Here is a 27,750-nt window from a genome sequence, read left to right as displayed (position 1 = left end):
TAAAGAAGGAAATGAGACTGAAAGGATTAAGTAGCTGCTCTGAGCTGAGAGCTTCTAGACATCAGGACTCAAACCCTGGCTTTCACTGTGTCTGCTGATTAACCCACAATGCCTGAGCGACATGCTGAGGTGTCACTTGACAGTGGAGGGCATGAGCTCCCAGAGGCCTGGGGTGTGAGGGGCTGAGCGAACGATGGGAGCCAGCCCTGCACTGCTTCTCCGGGAATGTTCTGGGAGCACGGGCGATCCAGCCCTCGATTGCTGAAAGAAGAGTGGGGGGAGGGAGCGCGCATGACATCGTGTAAGATTCGAACGTTAATTACATCGCTCACCTGTCACAATATTTGCCTCCATGAAGTGCCTTTCATCTCGGCTCTCCAAAGCAGGTGTAAAAGCCGTAATTTATTGTAATGACTGTTGTGTTTTTAATAATTACCCGCTATGAAGTCTGTTTGACAGAGGCGATACGCAGGCATTTCTCTGAGCATGATAACTGAAGTGTGGGGATCTGAGATATAAACTAACTGAGGCTCCCTGCCTACAAAGCCCTGTGGACAAAAATGCCATATGGTTGTTGTGATAGTTTGATTCTGAAATACCCCCTCAGACTCAGCTTTGGATCACTTCCTCCCCCTTCCCCTCACAGATCCTGGCACTATTTGGGGAGGCTATGAGATCTTTAAGAGGTCAAGCCTAGCTTCCCAAAGCTGTCAACTGGGTGTATGGTTTCTACCCAGCCCCTAGATCTCACCTCCTCCCTGCTTCCTGGTTGATGTGATTTGGGGAGCATCTGCCACAGGCTCCCACTGCCATGAACTCTTCCATGATCGACAGAAAACCTTCTGAAACCAGGAGCCAAATTAAACGTTTCCCTCCCAATTTCTGTAGTGTGCATTAGCTGCAGAAATGCCAGCATCACCCACAAAATCATATTGCCAAAGAAAAGCAAAGACATAAACCCAGAGCATTCTTCTATCTATCAATAGAAGAATGAAAGCATGGAGGAAAACTGTAAACCTATGCCCTTATGCTGACATGGTTGAACTTGGGAACACAATGAAAAATTAAGTGTTCTTAGCTAACCTAAAATATTGGCAAACTTTAACAAAGCAGAGACATTGGACACACACACACACACACTGAAATAGAGTAGTTGAGGAAAACCAAAATGGGAAGGATAACTTTAAAGAAAAAACTGAGAATGCTCAGTGTAGGCTTCAAGCGAGCAGCTAGCTGCAGAAAAAGTAAGAGTGTATTAGGAGATGTGCAGATACAGGTTTGGCAGCCTTAAGATGAGGCAGTGTTTTACTGACATTTGTAGTCTTTTAAATACTCCCATGTAGTTGTATGTACTGTTTTATATGCTTCCAAATACATATTTGAAGAGAGAAGCCACTGATACAAATAGCCAGAGCAAACCATTTTGTTCGGTGGAAGGAAGGAAAGAAGAAAGAGAAAGGAAAGAAGGAAGGAAGGGTCATCTGGATGTCACAAAGATTTTCTATTGAAGAACAAACATTTACATTGTATAAGATTCACTATTTTGATCTTGTCTGAATTTAAAAAAAAAAAACCCAGCAAAGAACATTTTAATAACAGAGAACAATGGAGAGGGTTCTTGTGGTAATACAAGAGTGGGCCATACCTGCAGAGCAGCTTCTAGTATGGCAGCATATGTATTTCCAAGCTGTATCTTGAGGTCAGTAGTATCGTCTATTTACAAAGAAGGCTGGGGACTCCAACCTCCATTGTAAAGAACTCACATGAGAACACTTGGTGGTTAGAAAGTGACCGTGTGGGGACTTTGGCTATCGTCAGCCTGGAGACAGAAGCATTAGGCAAAGGCTCAGATGTATTCTTTTCCACGGCTTAGCATTCGGGAGAATGTGCCAGTCATGCTGAGACTAAACCAGCTTGGGCAACGACATTCTTACCTACTCAGCACGTGATAAGCTGGTAGAAGCAGCCAATCTTTCCTCCTGCTTTGGGAGGAAACACTGCATCTGGGGTCTCCTGGGTAGCCGATCTCCCCTTCAAAAACCCACTGCCATGCCTTATGTAGGATTGGTCAAAACACCCACAGAGGAAGGGAATGCTTTGTTCCTTCAGTTTCTTGCTTTCTCTCTGTTTTCATAGATGGAGAGAGAGTCAAGCACCCTGGGGTACAGACTGAGCCATGACAATGGGAGCGGAGGGGAAGGAGCTTTGTATTCCAGGTACATTCATTGCATGGGAGCAGAAGTAGCTCTGAAACTCTGGGACACATATCCAGTCAGCATCACAGCTTCCTAACCCCTAGGGAGTAGAGACTGTCTGTGAAGGGTTAAGCATGTGTCTTCTCTCACTGGCATAACTCCCAGGCTAGGCGAAGGCTGTTTCATCGAGTAAGGATATGAAAGACAAACTGTGCAGATTGAAAACATCTGTACCCCTGAGTGAATGGGCCGCGTGTCCACGGTGCCAAGCTGAGGCTTAGCTTTATGTGTCCCCTTTTGTGTGACTTTGGAAGAGTAGCACAAACAAATACAGTAGGTTCTGCTGAAACAAAAGATGCTGATCAATAGAGGTTTGTATAGCTTACGACCTTTAACCGTAAACAGAAATTTGAGGTAAAAATCCACACATCACCCAGATTATTTACCCTTTTGCACTGCTAATGTTATGAAGTGCCTTGCATACTAAATAGCCACGGAGGAAGAGGATTTATGTCAAAGGGGGAGGGAAGCTGTGTGGATTTATTAGTTGTGGCAATCAAAGCGTGTGCCATACTTTTCTATATAAACATGGCTGTGGTGATTGTGTAAATCAGCTAAGACAAATTTGAAATTCCAGAACTTTTCAGTCCGTGTTACCAGTAGCTTTAAGAACCCATTTCTATTTTTTAAGAGGTTTTTAGCCATCTGTCACAAAACTCTCTTTGCATTGTGGTTTGCTGTAAATGAAAATACATATGTTTTGTGGGGCTCTTCTAAGGGGCACTGGTAGACAGGCCCTCCAGCCCTGCCTGTGGTCCTTGTTAGCTGTGAGTGCTTGGGAAAAGCCCCTGCACCCTGTGTCTCTAGGCTCCACTTCTCACTCAGTCCACCACAGAACAGTTACATACAAACTTTGAAGGGTTGATGTTTCATTTAATCATTTGTGATATTTGGTTTTTTATCTGTAAAGTAGAAAAGAAAATAAATGTTTCCCTCCTGAGGTTGCAAGAAACAGCCAATAATGTGTAATTTATAACTGCACAGCTTGGGGAGGGCTAGAGAGATGGCTCAGTGATTAAGAGTACTTGCTCTTCTTCCAGAGGACCTCTGCTCAATTCCCAGCACCCAAATAGTTGCTCAAAACTCTCTCTAACTCTAGGTTCAGGGAATCTGACACCCTCTTTGAGCCTCTACTATCATTGAACATGCATGTGGTACATATAAATGCATGTAGGCAAAATATCCATATGTATAACATAATAAATAAATAAATAAATACATACATACATACATACATACATAAATAAATAAGTAAATAGACAAATAAATGAATAAATAAATAAATGCATAATCCATACCTGACATAAAGGAAGAAGCCTTTTACAGGCATCAATTACTGTTGTTCTGTTATCTAGTCCTATATGTTCTTAGTTTCAACATTTCCATGATAACTTGAAATCAATTCAAGGAGTCAAATGGTTGGGGAACATTCTGTAAAACAAGGGACTAAGAAGTCTTAGGGAAAGGGTTGTATAGTCATCCATAAAGAAGAAGAAAGATTTTCCAAAGAGAATTGGTCTTCATATCAATGAAAGATGATGGGAGCCTAAAGACCACTGTCCCTTTTCTAGTACCACTGACTCTTTGTTTTTCAGAGCATATGTGCTTCCTGCAATTAACATTACCTGTTTTCTCCACCCATCCTATTTCTCTGTGGGATGTTGGTTTCAGCAAACATCATTCCCACCACATCCTATGCATGAAGACATGCTCAGCTCATTCACCTCCAGTCTTTAGTCTTGTGAAGGGTCCAAGTTCCCACATTCTGGATAAACGGGTCCTGGAAACTTCTTAGGCTCACCTTTTTTGTTGTCCTACTGTTGCCTCCTAAATCAATCATAGGGAAAACGCTGAAGCCACTCCCATTCTCCTCATTTCTGGTCCTCCCAACTTCAGTAACAGTAATGAAAGAAAAAATGCTCTGTTCCCAGCAGTGTTGAGAGATTGACATATACAGACTCATAAAGTCCTTAGCAACGCCATTTATCCACATCTTACAAACAGAGAGGGGGAGGGCAAGAAGATGACTCAGATCCTGCTAAGTGGCAGATGAGGATCTGAAAAAGGCTTGCCTGACCTGTGACTGTTGGGTCAGAAGGTCTCAAAGCTGAAGAGCAACCACTTCCTTGAGAAGGCTTATAAAAGTCAGGGTCCTGGACTGTGCTCCTAGTTGTCTGGGTTGGGGCTTGAAAAAGTCTTCCAAAAGGATGACTGTTAGGGTTTGGATGTGGATTGTGCCCCACAGTCTGCTGTGCTTGAACACTTGGCCCCCCAGCTTTTGGCAATGTCATAGAAGGTACTTCAGCTGACATGACCTTCCCAACAAGACAGACGGTTTACCCTGAACCACAAGCTGACATAAATTTCTTTGACGCTGATTTCAAGTTGTGTTCTGTCTGATATTAGCTACACACTGGTGTTGATGCTGAAGCTGCTGTCAAGGAAACCCTTGTAAGACGCACTAAGGGTTTTATTTAATAGGAGAGATGTGTGTGTATGTGTGTGTGTGTGTGTCTGTCTGTCTGTCTGTCTGCACACGTATGTATTGGCTTGCTTTCCATTGCTGTGATAAACTCCATGACCAAAAGCAACTTGGGAATAAAGGGGTTTATTTGGCTTATATGTCCACATCCCAGGCCAAGGGAAACCAAGGCAAGAACTAAAGCTTCCTGGCTTGCTTCCTATCATTTGCTCATTCCTATTCTTTTACAACCCAGTTCCACATTCTCAAGAGTAGGACTTCCCACAGTGGGCTGTGCCCTCTCATGTCAAGAAAACAGGCCACTATGTAGAGGCAAGTACTCAATTTAAGTCCCCCCTTCCCAAATGACTCTCCTTTGTGTCAAATTGACAGAAATTATCTAGTACAGTCTGTGCATGCATATGTGTGTGTACATGAGTTTGTGTGTGTGAGAGTGTGTGTGTGTGTATCAAACTAAAAGTGATTTCTCATCACCAAAATTTTGGGGTAGGTTATGAGTGGAAGCTATAGAATGTAGAAAAATTTCCCAAATTAGCTGAGAATTTCAATTAAAAGAGAAGTTAAAGTTCCTTTAAAAGAAATGCAGTTTCTTGGATCTTAATTACTCTACATATTATAAAATGTGGAAAGTTATGAGAGGGGGGAAAGGATTAGAGACTCAGATTCCTTAGTAATGAACTACATAAGTGGTAAAAGCCAAAGTTAGAGTACTTTTTCCAAACTTCTACTCAATAAATATTCTGTCTCCAAAGTATCACAGATTCCAAATTAACAGCGTGTGGGTTCATGAAATCCATTCATTTCTCCATTCATGCATCCCACAGACATCTTACTGAAGCCTCTGCTCTGTGCCAGGCATCCAGTGGATGCCTGGTCAGGGAGGGAGATAGGGAGTAAGTTCAATGTGATATTGAGGTTGAGAAATGAGATAGAGGGTGCAACCTCAAGGAATTTGTGGGGCAGTGGGAAGTAGGGTCATAGAGGAGATGTGTGTACCTGTGTAAATGGGTGGAGGGCTGGGGCAGGTGTTCCTGACAAAGGGAATGTCGTGGATTGGTAAACACTTTCACTACGAACAGGAAAAAGACCAATCGTATACCCCAATCCTGTGTCTTGCTCTGCTTCTGGACCTGACCTAAGAAAGAGGTCTAGAGCTGATTATATGGTTCAGTCTGTAATGTGCTTGCCATGCGAACATGAGGACCACAGACTCCAGTACCCATAACTGAGCACGGCAGTAAACAATGTGGAGGAGGCAAGGGTAAGCAGATTCCTAAGACTCCCTGGAAGCCAGCTTAGCCTAATCAATGAGCTCTGTCCCAAAAAGAAAGAAACAAGGAGAAAGGTGGGGGAGGCCTGTTCTTGAGAAACAGTCCTCAAGGATGTCTTCTAGCCTCCATATCTAAGTACACAGAAATGCACATATATTCCCTACCTATATCCACTGGCATATATACACACACATATAAAAAAATAAAATTAGATTGAAAAGGAAGGAAGGAATAAAGGAAGGAAGGAAGGGAGGGGGGAGGGAGGGAAGAAGGAAGGAAGGAAGGAAGGAAGGAAGGAAGGAAGGAAGGAAGGAAGGAAGGAAGGAAGGACAATGGCTAAGTGTAGGGCTTCTGGTGCCATTGGCCAGCATTCATTATCTATCCTGCTTTTGATCTTGGCCACAGCAGTCTGCATGCATTTAGAAATAATAGTGAAAATAAATCTGCTTGAGCAGTGGACGATGCATGATTTTGCCTTACACAGGCATCAAGAAGGAGGGCAGATTCCAGAGTCAGATGAGTGAGTGGTCTGTGACACCAGTGAGAATATAGACTCAGATCCATGTTTCTGTTCTTTTGTCGACAGTTTTGGTATGGATTAAATTTAAGATGGTAGAGTGGGGACCACCAACTGTCACTGTTTCTTGACAGCTAGTTCTTTCCTTTCCTCTTTATGATGCTCCCAAGTCAAGGCGATCTGATGTTGGACAAGTAACAGTGCAAGGGATATGCTAGGCTTGGATTCTCTTCTCCCTTCTACTTTCTCTCTTCTCCACCTCCCCAACTCTCTCTGTGGTATTGTATGGTTGTGTGAATATGTGTGTAGGCTCATGTGTGATCCAGAGAGGGCAAATTTGGGCATTTTGTTCCTCAGGTGATATCTGCCCTTCTCTTGAGACAGGGCTTCTTAGTGGCTTGGAGTTCACTAAGTAGGCCAGGCTAGCCCTATGGATCCTTCTGTATCTGTCTCTATAGAGTGGGGTTGCAAGTATGTGCTGCTATGCCTGGTCTTTTTACCCTGGTTTTGAAGCTAGATCTCAGGTCCAATTACTAGCAAAGGAAGGCTATTACCAACTGTGCCATCTCCCCAGCACTCTGGTTGTCTTAAACAGATCAAGACCCACCCCTGGGGCTGAGGATTGAATGAAGAGAGTGCAGCGTACTCATTAGCAACCTGCACTGGAGATTCATATCCCTGTCTGTGTCGCTTGAGATTTCTCTGAGCTTCGCTTTCCCTAGCTATATAAGAGAGGTAGTAGCTTCCCCATTTGTTGTGGGGGGGGGGGGCGGTAATCCTGAGGATTAAATGAACTAAGTAATGCTTTCTACATGCTAAGCAAAAGTGTTGGTTCTTCCATATTGTTGTATTCGAACAGTCAGGGGCTGTTAAAGAAGACAAATGGGGTACATGTCAGACAGGTAAGGAGCAATATCTATTTCACTATCTCTTCAGTCTTGCTGTCTCCAGATCAACATTCTGACTCAAAACAACCTGGCCAGGTGGGCAAGTTTTAAAAACCACCATGTCTCTGAGATGGCTCTTGGCATTCCAAATACCTACCTGGAAATTGTAGCTGTGAGCCTTGGGCTTGGTAATACCCTCTCTCACCTGAGCCCCACCTGAAGCCCATCATTAAATCTCTTCTGAACTTGGGTGGAGATGTCAGTCCCAGTAGACACTACCTCATAGCAGGAGGGCCTGTTCTCACAGGTCCTCCTGTCTCCCCCCATGAAGAAGTGGTCCTGGCCAGACTGATCTGGTTCGAGAATCAATGAGAAGACAGACTGAGCTAATAACATATTACAATGCCAAGGGCTGAGGACAGGAGCCCTTTTTCTCTGGAATTGAAGAGGTACAGGTAAAGCTAGCCAGGAGTTAAAGACAAGATCTTGCTACATTCAGTGTAAAACAAAAGTAACAGAACATGCTTAGAGGACTTCCCAGTGCGACTGTTCAGTTCATTTTCTTGGCTGTGTCAACCATAAAGCTGTGGGTCTGTAGACTGTCTACTTGAATGGATTGGAGAAGAATTCCCTTAGGAGTCAGGCAATTTCTCATTACTGTGATAAAACATAAGAGATTATCAACTTAAAAAGAAGAAAGCTTTATTTTAGCTCACAGTTTCAAATTCAATCCATGGCTCTTGGGCTTTATTGTTTGGGGTCTTTGGCAGCATGGTACACCATGGCTGAAGACAAAACCTCTTCACACACAAGCCTTTGAGGAACAGTTCAGACTACACTCCACCTGTTAATACACTAGAAGCATGCCTGGGCCTCTGGATATTTATAATAAGATAAGATTCATCTGTTGAGAAGCATGGAAAGTATAGCTCCAAGGATCTGATCTCCCCACATCATATTCTTACCCACTCCACTTTCCTACCCATCTCCTGGGAGCTTCTTTATTCCCATAGATAACAGCAGCCAATTGTAGCTCTCAGACCCAGTGATTTGAGACCTCAGGGACACTGGAGATCCCCAGGACTTGGTTAGACAGATGCTGTAAACTCACAGCCTGTCTACACCACAGCTGGGAGTTTACTGCTGGGCTCTTAGCTGGCCTGATGCTCTCAAATGGTTGGAATTAATTAGTGAGATGGTCGAATTATGCGGATATGCACACTCTATTTCTTAGTTGGCAAGGCTCAGAAGTCCAGCCTCAAGTCATCTGGGCAGCTATTCAAGTGAGACTTGGGCCGTCAACAGCTCCTGACCAGTTTTCAGCTGAATGAACCCAGGGATGGAAAGAGAGTCTACCCTTAGACATTTGTAGAAGGATTTGACACAGTATTATTTTAAGTCTGTTCAATCTAGTCCTTTCTAAGTAGAGTCTGCATTTTGTTTGTCTCTAGGTTGCTAGACATATATTTTAGTTTTGTTTTATCAAGCCATGACTATGGCATTCATGTAGAGTCAAAAGAACATTAATTAGCTCTGTGCTTTGGTTGAGAACCCAGAGAGGCTCTGCTTCACACCTCTGGATTCCACATCTGTTGCTGAGTTGTGAGGATGGGGGACAGATGAGCCTGCAGCAGAAATGCCAACATGAAGTCTTGATTAAAGGCCCCTGTCACCAGAAAATTCATGAAATATCCACTTCATTCCATAATGTAACCGCTCATATTAATATAACAAGCAGCTTGCTGTTTTTTCATTTGTTTTCCTTCAAGCCATCAAATGAAAAATTTTAACACTAAAAAGATGCCCGGATTAGGGTTTTCTGTTGGCTTGCTTGCTTTCCCCTTGGCTCTGCGTGCACTCCGAATCACCGTCATACACCCCTGGGAAATCACAGCCTTCATCATTTTGGAAATAGCTTTGTAGCAGACATCCAAGAGTATTTGAGTTTCAATTTTATATTTAAAAGCAATTTGTAGTCTTAATAATATAGTAGGCAGTGTCATCTTAGTATGCATGAGCGAATCCTTCCAGGGTTCACTACATGCTAGAGAATGTTGCAAGCTCTTCTCAATAAATTCATACAATTTTCATAGTAATCCTTTGAGGCAGGCACTATAAATATGATCTCAAGTGAATACATACAATATCAACGCACTGAGGTGCTGAGCCACTTGTCCGAGGTCACACAGCTAGGGATAGGCAGCAGAGTTCAGGTTTTACCCCTATGTGACCTGTTTTGTCTTTACAGTCTGTCCTGTACATTCTCACAGTCTCCAAAAATGGGGCAATCTCAGACTGTGTCGACCCAATAAGCTTCCAGCTGTATGAGGAGAATGCATTTGCCCCAAGACCAAAGAATTATAGGGAAGCTAAAGTTAGACACCGTTTTACTTTGGACTTTGCTCAGATTAAATTGATTGGGTTATGAAAATGGTAAACAGATGAGGTTTTAAGCTGGCTCTCCTGCTTCTCAAGTGACAGTTTCAAGTTGGGTCCACGCAGAGAAGAACTGCCTTTGAGGCTGTCCTGTTCAAGGCACCCTGGCCAGAGCAATTTGCTGGAAATTTGGGGGCAATTTTAAAACCACAAGGACGCCCCTTCAATTCCACTAAATCTTTGGCCATGCCTGATTTGGTCATGGCTGTGAAGAGTCAGCCTTTGTGAATTAGCCACAGCCAACCCGCATCAGCATTTGATTGGGTGTTTCAAGCATCCCATTTGGTTTTGAAATTAGTTGAAGAGGATGCTATTTAGGGGCCAAGTGAAAAAAAAATACATAGTCTGTCCTGTGCTTATGGAAAACAAATTGCTGTGTTCTGATTAACTGCATGTGATGCTGAGCTATCTCTCTGAAAATGACCTCCGTTTGCAGCCTGATTTTGATTTGCAGGCTGTGGAATTAAATTCCACTTCATTTGGTTTTATGAGCCTCCCGTCATTTGTCCATTCATTCACGAAACATTTAGTGAGCACCAGCGATAGCCACCCAGTGCTAGGTGTTTGTGTGGAGGGAGAAGAGAATGGCCCAGCATGGATAAACCACAGTCTGCTCCTGTGCAGCTCATGGTGTGATATGGAATCACAGTGCAACCGTATAATGGTGATGTAGAGTGTCTTAGTTTCTTTTCTGGTGCTGGAATAAAATACCCTGACCAAAGCAACGTGAAGTTTGTGCCACTTCACAGTTCAAAGGTACTGCCCGTTATAGTGGGGAGGTCAAGTTTGGAGGGGCTAGAAGCAGCTCTTCATATCGAATGCACAGCTGGAATGCAGAGAAAGAGGTATGTGTATCTCTACTCACTTCCTGTCTCCTTACAGTCCAGGCTGCCAGCCTAGGGACTAGTCCCACACAAAATTAAAATGAGACTTTCCACATTATTGAGAACAATCAGGGTCATATGTCATGTTCAGAGACCCATTCCCCTAGGTGATCCTGGATTCTGTCACATTGTCAACACTCACATCCTACAAGACACATGATGGCCCAGGCCCATCCCATCACAGGTTCTGGACCCATGCATTTCCTAATTTGTTTCTTTCATTATAGCAAATACTGCTTTGTCCTGTCTGAGTCAGTCACTGAGGCATTTTTGGCCACTGGTCTACAATCAGGGTTGAAATAAGCAACCAGATACCAATCAAGCTAACTTCAGGAGGATGCAAGAAGAGGGGATCCCGTGTTTCCTCCTTACTCTCGTGTCATGAAAAGTTCTAACAAGTGAACACCAGAAACCGTTTCCCCAATGCATATTCCCGTATCCAGAAAGATCAGCCTGGGCTTCCCAAAGACTTTTCCACCCACAGCTGAAGTACATTGTGGCAACCCCTCTGAAGACAGGCATTAGCCACTGGGGGAACAGCTGAGTGACCTGGCCCAGGCCCCAGATACACAGGAGTCACTAAATCAAAGCCTCATGTTCCAGACGCTTGCATCTTCTCTAGTCATTGTGTTGTATGTGACTTATTGAACACCAGCCAGTTTGTTGTCTTCTAACATCTCAGTATCTCCATGCCGAGTTACCTGGGGCACCTGGCTAGTGACACTGTGTCTGTAGATGAATGGCCATTCAGTAAGTAACAAGAAAAAATGGCCTGATATAGTAATATTCACCACGAACCCAGTTAAGACATAGAACCTTCCAGGTACAGGTCTCTCCATGGGCTGCTCCTTTTGTCTTTCCTGGCTGCACAACTATGAAGCTGACTTCCATTCTTCATCCCACTTCCAACCCTGAAATGTCTTCAATTTGGCCATTTTTCTTCTTCCTCTTTTTCTTCATTGTCTTGTACTTCTTCTTCTTCCTCTTTTTCTTCCTCTTCTTTTTCTTCTCCTCCCACCCCCTGAGGCAAGGTCACATGTAATCAAAGCTAGCCTCCAACCTCCTAGTAGTTGAGGATGGTTTTGAACTCATAATCCTCCTCCCTCCAACTCCTGAGTGCTGTGACTATACCTGGATACCAACAAGCCTGGTTTTATAGGCTGCTGAGAAGCACTCTATCATCAATAAAGACACACTCCTAGCCCCTGGGGATGGTCATTTAAAGAAAACACACACACACACACAAATTTAAAAAAATTAAAGTAAACTATTTTCTAATTCTTATTTCTGCTTTGACTTAAATGGGAAACACAACTCAGCTCTTTGAAAGTCAAAGTGGCCTTTGTGTTGGAAAATTAAGTTTTTATAGCACCTGGGGGTAGCTATTACTCATGGGATCCTTTTAGGAATTTAAATGTGATCAATTAATTGATGGTAAAAATTATATTATGTAAATGCAAATTCAGAATTGAGCTTGGTACCCACAACCACCTGGAAAAAAAAATTAAAAAGGCCAGGTTAGGCCTGAGGAAATTGGAAGCTTTAGCCCCTGCTATTAAAAATAATAATAATAATAATAATAATAATAATAACGAAAGAAAAAGTGAGTTTGCAGCAAACTAAGTAATGAGGCCAGGAATTTTTTTTCTTTCCTCTTTTAATAACATTATCACAATCTATCATTACCATCTAACTGTACCACAGAGACAATGCCAATGTAAAGGACCCGCAGGCAGCTTTTGTGGGGCCTTTTTTGTTACAAGCCTTTCACAGGCCTTATCAGGCTTATAAAGCTCATAAACATTGGAACCCCAAACAGCTTAGGAAGAAGGAAAGACAACTAGGCGAGGCAGGGGAGGGTCAGAAGGGTTGGTGATAGCATGAAATTGAAGGGGTAACACAAAAGAAACTGGAGCCGCTGATTTTATAGCTGATGCAGCTACTAATACATTATAAGATTTAGGAATATGAATAAAAAATACCCCTCTACTATCCGCCCTTGTTTTTCTTCCATTGTTGTTTTAATACAAAGATAAGCCCTTCACTGTGGCTTGTTTTTAGTCAAATGTCCCCCTTCCCCCGCCCCAGCGGAAAACATCTTTGCTGAGTTTATTTCAAGTCCTTGCCCCTGTTTTCTTCCATGTCAGCTTTATTATACATCTGTGGAAGTTTCTGGGCTGTTTTATATACCTTTTTTTTTTCATTTTTCCTGTTTTAGTTGTTGTTGCTTTAATTTTAGTGTTTTAAATTTTTTTATAATTTTATACTTATATGCTAGTTTCTCTCTCTCTCTCTCTCTCTCTCTCTCTCTCTCTCTCTCTCTGTGTGTGTGTGTGTGTGTGTGTGTTTGTGTGTCTTCCATCTCCTTACCATTCCTGTGGACCCCCTTTCTTACAGTTAACTCCATTCTACTTTTATGTATTTTTGTTGTCATGGGGGCCCTGTTCCGTCCCATTTTGTCGACAGACCAACCTAAGGTAGAGGAGTGCTGAGTATCTGTATTTTATGTTGACATAAATTTCACAAGAATTGTTTTTCACCAGGGATTCATCAGATTATCCTACTTCTAAAACACTCATCTGAAGATCTTTGTATTTCTCAAACCCTCAATCTCAAAAGCCTAAGAACTTTCTCCAAGTCTCTAAAATCTCCCACCTTTAGAGTGTTCATAAAGGTATGCTGAAAGACAAATCCTAAATCTGTTTAACAAATGTATGATCTCTTCTGAAGCTCCCCAAGGCTTCCAATCATCTGCTTAGACACAACTTCATAGCCTCAGTGATGCAGGATATTAGCCTACTACCAGGCACAGGTTGTGACTGTTTTGGTGATGTAACTTCTCATGTAATATGGGCTTGTCCATATGTAATCTGGGAATGCTAACAATATTCATGCCATGAATTAGTGGAAATGTAGCTTCACTGAATGTATAAAACAGTGCTTGCATTAGTAAGGAATATAGAAAGTTTACGTACACAGGTATACTCAACACTCTCAGACACATAAACATCCTTATACACGTACAAACACATACAAGTGCGTAAGCCATGTGTACAAAGTGAATTCACTTCAGGAACCAGTCAGGGAAGCAAAAGACTTTTCAAGTGTCATTTAATTTCTTGAGTTCTTATAAAAAGGAAATAATATGCAGGGAGGGGCCCAGGAGATGGCTCAGCTCTGAAGGCAGGTGCTGCACAAACTTAAAAAAACAGAACCTGCATAAATGGCAGCCTGTCTGTAACTCCAGTTTTAGAAAGTGGAGATAGGAGCTCTGTGGAGCAGAGAATAGTGAGACTAGCCATAACAGCAAGCTTTGGGATTGATTGTGAGAACTTTCCACAAAGAGTAAGGCAGGAGAGCCTCAAGGAAGATATCCAACTTCTGCCTTGGGCCCCCATACATAAGTCCACTCATATGTGTCTCCCTATACAAATATACAAGAAAAGAAGAAAGAAATAAACAAAGAAAAGAAAAACATAAGGAAAGAAGGAGAGAAGAAAGGAAAGGAGAGAGAAGGACAAAAGAAAAGAAGGAAGGAAGGAAGGAAGGAAGGAAGGAAAAAGGAAGAAGAAAGAGGCAAGGGAATGAAGTCACAGTGGACAAATGTAACTATTTGAATGAGGTCCCTGGGTCAAAACAAATGATCTCTAGAGAAATCTAGGGACAAAAACATGAAGATTTCCCTCCCTGCTTTGATAATCAGACCAAGAAAACAATCATTCCCACTTCAGCCAGCGTAAATGTTCAGTTTCCCAATGGCTGCTGCTTGGAGTCATGTGCTGCAGATGCTTCGTGTTTATTTAAGAACTCGATTTGAGGGTCTGTCTTCCAGACACGCGGTTCACCGCAATAGACAGCTGTTGATATTCAGAGCCCATGAGCATTCTAATATGTTTTAAAATTGCGACACTTTTAAAACCAGATGTTCTACATAAATTGCACACAAAGGGAGAAAAGGGGAGGAAAGAAAGGGGGAAGGAGAAAGGACAGGCATATCTGTCACTTAGCATAACACTGGAGTTCTTCAAACTCAAAAAATATATGACAAATTGAAGTGAGCTCCAGAAGCTTGCTCGGGACCTTTTTTGTTTTTGTTTTGTTTTTTGCTTTTTGTTTTTTGTTTTCTTCCTTCTGTAGTAAAGATTAAAGGGAAATCTTTTTAAAAGAAAGGAGAGCCAGGGTCCACAGCAGGGGCAGCTGTGGTTCTGAGGTTCTTGGTCCTGGCTCTTCTAGTATGCACAGGGGATTCAGGGATGTCGTGATTTCGAAGTCATTTGTAGGCACTCTGCAGGTTATGCCATCTTTTTCGTTGTGAAACTAGCCCTTATCTCTCCTGCCCACGGATGATGCCATCTTGCAAAAGCTCCTTTGTCCCTCCCAAGCACTCCCCTTTGAGGGGAGGGGCTTGTGTGTTGCTGTGGGTAAATATCTGTGTACTGTGGTCATACAACCCAGAATGGCCGCTTGGTGTTGACTTCCTGGGCTCCAAATCCAACTTCATTCCACACTGCCAGTATGTTCCATGTGTGAGTTTCTGCCTACATTTAAATCCCAAATCCAGCATCCAATGTGCATCATGGGGAAATTCCTACTTAGAACCACAGCCCAAATCAACTATCCAATGTGGACTATGGATGAATTACCATGACGAACAGACAAGATGAGTGAGTTAATACCTGGGTTCAAACCCCTAATATTTCCACCTAGTGGGCACCATGGATAAGCTACTTAATGTAGATTTTCATGGCCCCTTTATAACATAGGGTCTTCGGTGATGTTTCACTTGTAAAAGGAGCTAAAGCATATACCACTGTGCTTGAAGCACAACAGTCCATTTCTTGTAGATGCTTTGTATGTAAACTATTTCTCTCTCCCACCCCCTTGCAAACTCCTTAAGACTAAGTTGCTCTGAAAGAAGTCATAGCAATGTTGCCTTCTCTCCTGTGATAATTGGGTAACTTGGGGTTTTCTGGAGTCAGTCCTGGAAATCACTAACCCACACAATTGAAAATGGCTGGTTTGGGGGGACATAGAACAGAAGCATGCTGTAACACAATGGCAGAGCAATCAGGGAGACCTGAGCCTACACCCAGCATCTTCAGCTTGCCAGCTGTGTGGCCTCCTCACTGACTTCTATCTAGCCTTCAGGCACAGGCTTCTTTAGTACCAAGTATTCTCAGGGAATAGTGCAATTCAGAGAAAACAACCGAGTGTCTAACAGTAAGCACTAGGTTAATAAAATTCTATTGTTTCTATCATCTTTATTTAATAACCTCTGCCATGAATCAAAACTTATCAGACTACATGACCTCTTATGTAGATAATTCCCATAAAAAAAAAACAACTAGTCACTCAGTAACACGAAAAGAGACTAAGAAGAGATCAAGCCAAAATGCCCAAGTAATATCTTTCCAATTATACGCTGTAAGGCTCCTGCTTAGCTCTTCAGTGCTAGCCCATCTTGCCCAGTCCTTGACCCAGACATACTTAAACCAGTCACCTCCGTCTACTGATATTTTGCTTCTTGCAGTTCATGTCATATTTTAGCCCCATATTATTTTCTCTTTCTGGCTCAGTGTAACCCGTTTCTTTGAGTTCTGTTAACTCAGTGCAACTCTATTTCTTTGAGTTCTGTTAATACCCAGTGGGTACACACACCCACCCCAGCCCAGAGGTCCTGTGTTATCTTTCCCTATTTACCCTGTTAATTTGCTTGTAAGCCTCTTGAAGGAAGGATTGATGTCCTAGTCACCACATTACCTCAGGATTTGGTACAAAGCTGTTCTAGAGAATGAAGTAAATATTCAGCACATGCATGCATAAAAGCATAAAAGAATGCATGGGTGGAAAAAGAAAGAATGAATAGGTAGAGGGGTAGATAAGTGAGCAGAGGGAGGGTAGATGGATGGATATACAGCTAGATGGATGAGTGGGTGACTGGGTAGATTGGTGAGTGGGTGGATGAGTAGACTTATTGACTGGACACATGAGTAGGATGGATGAATAACAGATGACGAGATACATGATTGGAAGAATGGATAGGTGGAAGGATAGCTAGGGAGGCAGATGAATAGACAGGTGGATGAATATGCAGATAGATGCATAATGGATGACTGGGTGGGTAGATAGGAAAGTTAGATAGATGGACATATTGATGGATGGTAGGGGAACAAGGAGATGGGTGGATAAAGGGGTATATGGGTAGGGTGGGTGAGATGGTTTCATGATGGGGAAATGAGTGAAGAGTTGAGTAGATGGGTAAACGTATTGATGCATCATCTGGGACTGGAAAAGTATGTTTCTAAACACAGATGTTTTAGCTGTGATGTCTATCACCTAAATGTAATCCACATAATCAAGAAGATAATGGGTTAACCAAGAGGTCAGATGTTTACTTGTTAGTGACTGGACCTCATCCTCATCAAGTTCTCTTCCCTTCAGTGTGGCTGACTTCTCCAGTCTGATCCTCACACCAGCTAACTTTTCCGGCAAGCTTCAGACTTAGCACCGCTGTCGATGCAATTTCTCCCTAGCAAGGTCTCAATAACTGAGCTTTCTCAATTACACTTTTTTTCCACATTCGCTTGCCTGACTCCTACTCTTCACTTTGGGCTGTGCTTCATTTGGCTTCTTGAAGCTCCCCCTTAACTCTGAGTCGCTGAACTGGTTCAGGCTTCTCTGTTATTTGTGCTTAAAGCCCCCTTCTCATGTCAGCATGGTACTTACCACAATTCTAATTACTGCTTTCATGTCTGCCTTTCCAACCACAATCTAGAGGGACTCAGTTGGTAGTTTTTACTGCCATAACAGCTGGGCATCATCAGAACCTGACCTAGAGTGTGTACTCTAAGAAAGAATGCTTGCTACTGAAATTAATGTGTCAGGGATAAGATCCATGAATCCTATAACACTGTTAAAAAATTCAGGATTGGTATTCAGTTAGTATAAAACTAGTATCAGTTACCAATAGCAGTACTAAATGTTAATAACCTGAGAGCAGCCTAACTTACCACACTTGGCTTGTTAATATGATGATAGGCATATCTGAGAACTCACATTAAGATTTTTAACAGGGTCTGTCTGAAAGCCTTACTCCCCCCAAATGCAGTAAAGTTCCATTGTTCTGGAGTCTGCCAAGGTTTTGGCAAACCCACAAGAGCTTTGCTCACAGTCCCTGGCAATGCGTGAGCCTGTGTTTTCCATCTGTGACTTCCCTGGATGCTGTCCCTGACATAAGTATCTTTCACAGCTGTATGTTACACACTAGGAATATTCTGGGTTACTTGAAGTCATTGATGAATCATGCTTATGGAATGAGTGGGTCACCAAAGACATACGTGGACCAGAACAACATGCATAAAAGTTTCCTTTTGTCGAGGAAAAATAAATGTCTGAGATGGAAACAGATCACCGGGGTCCACATGGCATGTGTTTATTAGGCTTGGCCAACATCAGCTTGTCAGGCTCCATCAGAAGATAAAGGAGATGACCAGCTAGAATTCTATATTTCTATAGTGGAATGCACAACCTCATCCCTGACTTAACCCCACCTCATACCCCATCACAAAGAGGAAGTAGGCACTGTTCATGCTGGGCCAGGCATAGGGTTGAATGCAGGCTAGATATTCTCTGTATACTGTTTATTCAAAGCCTCCAGGCCACCCAGCAAAGGCCCATACTGATCTTATTCTCCCTCTTGTAGAATCAAACAGAGATTTATACTTTTAATAAGTAATCAATGGGTAGAGTTTAATTACTCATCCTTGCAACATTTGCAAAGATGGCAAATTTAGGACAAGACCAGGCTTTATAAAAAGACCAAGAGATAGACACCAGGCATGGAAAGTGGGATGAGAAAGAGAAGAAGGAAACAGAAAAAGAAGGAACAAAAGAAAAGAGAGAGAGGAAAGGAGAGGGGGAAGAGTGAAAAGGAAGGGTTGGAAGGAAGAAGCATTATGAAATTAAGTCTTGCCAAAGGTTCTACAGTTACCAAGTAGCAGGGGTGTTTGCACTAATTTTTGCAAAGTACCAAATCAGGTGAAGTTTCTCATGTCTGCTGTTGCCTTGACAAATTCCAAGATCCTTTGAATTACAAAGGAAAGAAAAAACTTTCTTCCAGCTCAGCAAAATCAATTATGAACAAACCAAGACCTTGCTTTTTAAATGCATATGTCTGACTGGAGTAAACTGTCTATTCCTGAAAAGGTGGGTCATGAAGTGTCTATTATGACCACAGGATAAGTCTAGATTCAGGCCTTTTGGCAACATTGACCCCCCAACTCGTTCTGATGAGTATCCTAGTTTGATAATGAAATGTCTGTGGAAGGGCTTTCAGGAAAGGCCACAGCAGAACTCCAGCTAGAAGGCTGGTACAATACCTTTCTTGGGGAGTTTTACTCTCATTTTACTCTCCTACCACAGAAACTATGACAGCCACAGACAGGAGGCCAACTTGTCAGCAAGGCACTACAGGCCATGCTTGATGTTATGTCACCTCTGTGCTTAACAGCTACCAATGCCTTCTTCCTACCCTCCCTTGAGCCACTTAAAACAGTCATCATTTAGATGCATGGATTGGTGGGCTCATACCTCAATGCAAGAGGTTCACCCACACTACTCCTGCTTTTAAAACAACTATTTGTTTGTGTGTGTGTGTGTGTGTGTGTGTGTGTGTGTTTTCCGTAGATGTTTGGAAGAGCAATTACCATATACCTTATGTGTTTTTCCAGACCCTGCATTAGCTTCTTTACCTCCTGGGAACATTCTAGACACCTCTCCCTGGAAAGTCCTCTTCCATGTATTCCCATTCCTCTTCAACATTTGCTTTCATAGCATTTACCATTATTATTTGTTAATATATTATTAACCATTAATAACAACTTAACCATTATTAACTCTAAGTACACAGCAACTTTATTTTTTCTACGCATAGACAACAGAAACTTTATCATGTTAGAGACAATACCTGTTTTTCATTGTCTTGGCACAATATTTACCAGGTATACAGGCCTGTGGTAAAGACACAGAATGTCCAGCCTATGAGTGTGCAGTGGAATTAATGGTTTTGATGAGGATAAGTTAAAAGAAGGATATCAAGGCTGGACTTGGAGCATAGCCCTATGTTGTGCAAATACCTATGTCCAACAGGCAATCTAAGAACCCTAATGTAGAAACCTGGTGATTAATAACTAACAGGCCTACTCAGCTAAGCCAGCTCTAAGAAAAGGAGGTAGCAATAACTTCTGTGTGGCTAGTACAAGATGCCTCTGACCAGGAGAGCAGCTATATCTGTGTGGTTTATACCTCATCATGACCAAGATAACCTTGTCACAAGTGAAGGAAAAAGTCATGTATATGTTAAGATATATACACATATAAAATATTAAATAATTGTATATAATATAATATGTATATAATATTACATATAATAATATATGTAAATACATATAATAATATATTAAAGCCAGGAGTATGTCCCATCACAAACAGGTAGCTAGAGTTCCAACCCACAGATCCCATGTCAATGACTGGTGGTTGAAAAAGCCCATCTATAATTCCATCCTCTAAGACAGAGATGGGATCCTTGAGGAAGCTGTCTAGACAGATTATCCATATCTGCTAGTTCTGGGTTTGATCAACTTTATAGGAAAAAAAGTAGGATGCGAGAACGGTTGAGGAAGATTGTCAACATAAACTTCAGGCCTCAACACAATTTCAGGCACACCTATCCACAAACATGTGAGCACACGTACATGGATGCATACCACACACACATACACATGAAAAGAAGAAAAGATTATGTATGAATTAACCAGCATGCTCCTGTCTGAATGTCCTGGTGACACTGTCCATGCAGCTGGAGAACTAGTGTTTCTAAATTCCTGCATGGTAACAAGTATCTCTCTGCTACATTTCTAGTTGAATGATCGTGTGGTTGGTTGCAAATCTCAGGTGTCTTGTTTTCTTCCCCTGGGGGGGAGTTTTCTACATTGCTGAGGTATTCTAGAATTGAATCACTACTGACATGAAGTCTGGAAGCAGTCTGATATTGGTTTTTCTCCTTACGGATAACTGAACTGAACTGTTACGAGTTTTACACCTTGGCTGACATTGGAAAACCACTCAAGTAAGTGTGTATCTCAGTATCAAATAACTCATTTAAAATTTTCCTAGGGTGCCGCAAATTCTCAGGTCACAGCTTTACCCCTCCCATATTATTTACATTGCTCAGCCCTTATTGTTCTAGACCTAATAAACATCTTATATGTATCTCTTTTGATTTATCTCTAACCTTTTTTGTTTTTTTTTTCTCCCTTTAAGACTATCCCTGACCATATTACTTTAATTTAGGGAAAAGGTCTTGAAGCATATCATTGACAGAATTCTGCAATTGATATACATCTTTTCTTTTGCTTTATTTATTTATTTATTTATTTATTTATTTATTTATTTATTTTTTAGTTTTGATGTGTAACCTTTACACATACACACACACAGACACACAAACACACACACACATGCATATCAAAATGATGTTTTGACTTTGTTTCATGGCTTATACTTTACTTACCCTGAATTCTTTTTTTTTCCTTTTTTATTATTATTAATTACACTTTATTCATTTTGTATCCCCCCATAAGCCCCTCCCTCCTCCCCTCCCGATCCTACCCTTCCTCCCCTTTATGCATGCATGCCCCTCCCCAAGTCCACTAATAGGGGAGGTCTTCCTCTCCTTCTTTCTGATCTTAAACAATCAGTTTTCATCAGAAGTGGCTGCATTGTCATCTTCTGTGGCCTGGTAAGGCTGCTCTACCCTCAGGGGAGGTGATCAAAGAGCAGGCCAATCAGATTATATCAGAGGCAGTCCCTCTTCCCATTACTATGGAACCCACTTGGACACTAAACTGCCATGGGCTACATCTGTGCAGGGGTTCTAGGTTATCTCCATGAATAGTCCTTGATTGGAGTATTAGTCTCTGGGAAGTTCCCTGTGTTCAAATTTTCTGGTTCTGTTGCTCTCCTTGTGGAGTTCCTGTCCTCTCCAGCTCTTGCTATTTCCCACTTCTTACATAAAAGTCCGTTCACTCTGCCCGACAGTTGGCCATCAGGCTCAGCATCTGCTTTGATAGTCTGCAGAGCAGATGCTTTCAGAGGCCCTCTGTGGTAGGTTCCTAGGTTGTGTGAGTGACCCCAAAAACTCTACCAGGGAACTCCTACAGCTGACAAACACCTTCAGCAAAGTGGCCGCATTCAAAATTAACTCAAAAAAATCAGTAGCACTCCTGTATACAAAAGACAAAAGGGCTGAGAAAGAAATTAGGGAAACAACACCCTTCACAATAGCCACAAATGACATAAAGTACCTTGGTGTAACCCTAACCAAGCAAGTCAAAGACTTGTATGAAAAAAATTTCAAGTCGCTGAAGAAAGAAATAGAAGAAGATATGAGAAGATGGAAAGATCTTCCATGCTCATGGCTTGGCAGGATTAACATAGTAAAAATGGCCATCTTACCAAAAGCAATCTACAAATTTAATGCAATTCCCATCAAATTGCCAACACAATTCTTTACAGACCTGGAAAGAAAAATTCTCAACTTCATATGGAATAACAAGAAACCCAGAATTGCTAAAACAATCCTCTACAATAAAAGATCTTCTGGAGGTATCTTCATCCCTGATCTCAAGCTGTACTATAGAGTAACAGTTATAAAAACTGCATGGTACTGGCATAGAAACAGAATGGTGGATCAATGGAATCGAACAGAAGACCCAGAAATAAACCCACACACTTACAGACACCTAATTTTTGACAAAGATGCCAAAACCATACAATGGAAAAAAGATAGCATCTTCAACAAATGGTGCTGGTCCAACTGGATGTCTACATGTAGAAAAATGAAAATAGATCCATACTTATCACCCTGCACAAAACTGAAGTCCAAGTAGATCAAAGAACTCAACATAAAACCAGACACATTAAATCAGCTAGAAAAAAAAGTGGGAAATACCCTAGAACTCATTGGTACAGGAGAAAACTTCCTGAACAGAGCACCAACAGCACAGGCCCTGAATTCTTTTTAACTTCTGTTTTTAACTGTACAATTTTAGTCACTTGTCTCAAATATACCACCATGACTTAATTATCCTTATTTGCCTTCCATTGTTACAATGCATATTCAAAAGTATTGATTTCTGGGACTGGAGAGATGACTCAGCATTTAAGAGCACATATTGTTCTTCCAATGAAACCAAGTTCCATCCACAGACTTCTTATGCATTAGAGGTCATTCTTTGATTCATCTCTAGAGACAAGGGTCCGTTGAGCATATACCAGCTTCCCTGACAGAACATTCTCACTGGCTTATGGCTGCATATGAACATTCTAGAGACCATGGTCCCAGATCACTATCCAGGCAAGATAAATTGTTGCATTTGGGCAGAAGTTATATTCTCAATGCCAGAGTCAGATTTGTTGCTACTCAGCACCTTCCTGGAACCATATGGCTAGCAATATTGGTATCACTGGGGAGTGACTCAAAACAGACTCCCAAACCTCCCAGACCCACTGCAAACAAATCTGCCATTTAACAAGATCACTGGGTGACCCCGTACACATTAAACTTCCGAGATCACCTCCACAAAGCTGTTACAGCCTAAGAGAGTATCCACTCCCATCCCGGTGTCTAAAAATGCTAGATTTTATTTATCCTCCATGACGGATGTCTTAGGAAGACAGCTCTCAGCTTGAGAGAGAATGCCCAAGACTCTATTTGAAGCTCCCGAGTTTGCTGATATTTTTCAAAGCGCAAATCCTTGTCAGCTGAGATCTACTGCCTATTTGAAGAGGAGAATGGCCGCCTGAGTGAACATCCTGATCAATAATTCAAATTAAGAAATCCCATTTTTAACACTCAGGCCATACCAAAATGATGGCAGAGCCCAAGTTGTAATTATTACAAACTTCAGCCATTAGACTTTCCACTCTGACTCTTGTAGCCAAGGCAAGAGAAAGATGAGAAAAGCACTCTGGGTCTCTTAAGATACCGCATTTCCTTGAGACATGACCAATGGTTTGTATTATCACTGCAGGAATCACTCATTGTGGGCTGTAGCTGTTTTGAAAGAGCTGGGATCTGTTATAATGAAGATGGAGGTACTAGGTTGAGAGCAGAATATGAAGCACACAAGCACAACAAATCGTTTCCTGAAGACCCCAATACATCTAGCATCCTAAATGCGATTTTGAGGTGCTCCAACTCTCTTGGGCTGTGATTTGTTTTCTGAAAGGAGAGTTCAAGAGAACATGGTCTTCCAGGGCACCAGGAGAAATGGGAGTTACATAGAAAGAAATGCTTCCTCATACCACAGGGCAGAAATAAATGAACACTTGACTCTGAGCATCTCAGTTCCAGAGTGTCTTTATATCCATAATGAATGACCAGCTGCTACCCAAAGATGTTTACACCGGAGGCTAAAGGATGCCTTCAGAGACATTTGCCAATTTTTCTGCCAAAACATTTTGTAAATAAAACAGCCTCGGAACATAAATCTGTGGTTTGGTATTTGTAACACAAGATATAAATGTCAGTTCCAAGGACTTCTGTGCCTTTTTCACCAGAAATGGAGAAATCCTGCATGAAAGCTGACTGCCTTCAAAGAATCTTGAAGTTCTTTTTCATTTTTCACTCATGAGGAACTCAACAATAGAATTCCTACCCCATTTTGTCACCTCACTTTCAAAAATAAAAGAGCACATTCAAGGACCAAGACATTGAATCCTTTTGGTAGAGTTGGAGGCATAGAAAGATAACCTTGTTCTTTATAGTCTCAGAGCAGATCGTTCGTTCTTCCCAAATCACTCATCTTACTTCTGGAAGTCAGAACTCCAATCCAGGAACTTTGCCTAGAGATTCAATATTCTTAGCCACGAGTTACTAGAACCTATGTCTCAGATAGTCAGGTCATCGTGTTGAGAAACAGACACTGTCTTGTGATTTATCCTGGATAAGAAAAGAATACCAATGGCTGAGAGGAGAGCTACGGTGATAAAACATTTTGTAAACAAAATGCTCTTAGTTTCATCCCAAGGACCCATATGAAAATACCAATAAATACCTTTAGTCTGAGAACTAGGCAGGCAGAGACAGAAGAATCCCAGGGTCCAATTGATTAGCCAGTCTAACTGAATTTGTGAGCTCCATGCCAATAAAGGACCGTGTCTCAAAAGAGGTGGATGGCATGAGAATAACACCCAAGATAGCCCTGTGGCTTTGACATGTATACACATGTACATGCACATACATGAACACGCACAAACACCAGCACCCATAGAATACGTGGCCAGAAAGAAGGTACAGAAAGATAGAACCTTGTTGAAGTCGAATGTCCAGGTGCCTTGGGGTCCTTTGTGGAGGCAGGATGCTGCCTCTGAGGGGAGGTCAGGCAGTGTTGGGTGGAAAGCACCATCATATCATCAGCACCCTACCATGGCAGTAGGTCCCGTACATGTGCTAGCCATGTGTCTGCTGTACATTCACAAAGAATGCTTTCATCCACAAGTAACACAAAACATTATTCCACTGCTTTAAGCAAATGAGCTCCTAATGTCCTCCTGCTGCATAGAATAGTGGAGGTCTCCTCCTGGGTTAGTCTAATTTGGTCATTTTCAAAGCGATAACACTCTCTCATCCAGTCCCAAAGGACATTTTGCAATGTCTGGGCTTCTTTCTGATTGCCATAACTGTGAGACAGATATTCAATTGTTGCTAAATAGTACTGATCCATGGTGAGTCAAAGACGGGAGCCCTGGTAAACATGCCACTGCAAAGAACACAACGTTTTCACAATGATGAGTTACTTGGCCTCAGATGTCACTATGCCAAGGTTGGAAGACCCGAGTCAAGGAGCCAGCATTTTCTAGACCTGTATTCCTAAATTTCTCTTGGCCTTTGCCTCATGTTCTCAAATAAGCTGTTGGATCTCATCTCGTTCAACACAAGGAGCTGAACTGTGGAAACAAAGACTGCCTCATCTCCACCTTTCCTGTTGATCTTTAAAAGAACTGCCTTCCCACAGTCCTCAGAAGACGCCACCTCCAACAAACTAACTAAAATGAATGGGGGCCACTACCGGGGATCTGGTGCTGACCTTATCTTCCATAAGGCTGGCACATAACCCTGCCCTAAACAAACTCAGGGTCTGTTAGCAAAAGTTCCGAGCACCGGCAACCCACAGTTAATGCAAACATAACTGTTGCTGGCATTTTTAGGATCAGATAACGGGCCTTTGTAGCAGTAATGGTCTAGTCTTGGGCAGTGTTCCTTAATTAGTCAATTCACAGTAAAAAGGAAAGAGAAGAAAATTATGTATGGCCATACTGGGAAAAGGGTCTAGAGATATCACTTTCTACGTCCATCTTTAGGGTCTTAAGATGGCTTATGTAAATAGAAAGTGAGGGGACTGCGTGGCTAAGCAATCCTGTTTGAGGTGTGGTTCTACCCATCACCATATCGGCAGGCTCCCATTTCTTCTAGCCTGTGGCTTGCCGAGATGTGATAGCTATGTGACATCTCGCTCCAGAAGACAAGTTCTTTCTCTGTTTCTAAATTTTCAGCACAAGACTGCAGGTGGAATTCCAGTTCTTCTAGCTCTATTGTTTCAATAGTCTGATAGTTAAAGATAGGGGTGGGGGCACAAATGCCCCTTCAGACTATCTCCACCAGACTATTCCCACCAGGATGGCAACAACACAGGGCAAACTTACACTGATTTTTTTTCCACAGAGGCAGATGGTTGCTCTTCTCTTCAGACCTGCAGAGTCCAGCAAAATGCAGACTGTACCCTCTTTAATGATGCTAAACTGAGAAGCCTCCTCTGTCTGCCAGCGCCTCGATGCAAAGGGCTATCCTATCTCCCCAAAGCAAATGTTTTAAAGCCTCTTTTCCCATTGATAAATCGTCTGGGCAGAGACAGATTGAATTATTTATCTGGATTCTGAAAATCAGTATGGGCTAGTCTCAATGCGGCTGTGGTCCAATTTTAGAAGACGTATTTGTCGAGAGATAAATAACGATATTACTTCCAGCCTCCTTTTATTGCTCTTTGATTCATTCATTCAACAAAAACATAATGGGTTCTGCTTAGGAGGGCTAGACTTACAACATAGACAATCTTCTAGAACAGAAGCATTTTGAGGGTAGAGAGCATGTCACCGTTGGTCACTTCGATATCCCCAAAGGTTTTCTTCTCCAATATCGTATTAAGAAATTAAAAGAAGCAGTGAGGCTACTAGTGAGTGGAAATCAAGCCTTCCCCACTGTTTCTGCAGGCACATTAACACAGCTTCGGAGGCAGTATCATTTGAGAGGTTATTATTTAATTGGGGTATTTTCTTGGTTGCTAATCAAGAAATATTAAAGAGAGCACCCAGAGTTGAACATACGCAGCCCCTATCACTTTACAAGCCCCTATCACTTTACACTGCCTCTTGCATCTTCAGTTGGAAGGGTGCTCACTGCTGAGCTGAAAGCTTTAATGAATGTAAACTTTACAATAGCTACAGGAAATTAAGCAGTGTCATTTCAGCCGACTCCGTCCCATTCATCACGTTAATACTAGGATTTCTGTGGACAGGGGTTCTAAGATTGGCGAATCTTTTGAAGCACAAGATGATGCAACCAAAAGAACTCTGATAGTTTATATAATTGGCCCCACATGAAACATTTGCTCAATGTTCCCTACAAGACATCCAAAAAGTTGTCATTTTTTTTGGTTTCTGATTTCAAACTCAAGCAGGCCTCACTGGAGGATTATCTGTAAAGAGGATTTCACTGTCTCTTTTAAATAGTAATTGGGAGTGTTTCTTAAAAATACTTTCCAGTGAAACTAAGAGGAGGGAGAGAGGGGGGAAGAGAAGAATGAAGAAAAGAATGAAAGGAGGAAGGGAGGAAGAAAGGAAAAGATATATAAGATAGATAGATAGATAGATAGATAGATAGATAGATAGATAGATAGATA

The sequence above is a fragment of the Psammomys obesus genome, unplaced genomic scaffold, assembly GCF_907164565.1.
Source record: "Psammomys obesus unplaced genomic scaffold, mPsaObe1.curated_primary_1811, whole genome shotgun sequence".
NCBI classification, from domain to species: domain Eukaryota; kingdom Metazoa; phylum Chordata; class Mammalia; order Rodentia; family Muridae; genus Psammomys; species Psammomys obesus.
This window is presented reverse-complemented; position numbering follows the sequence as displayed.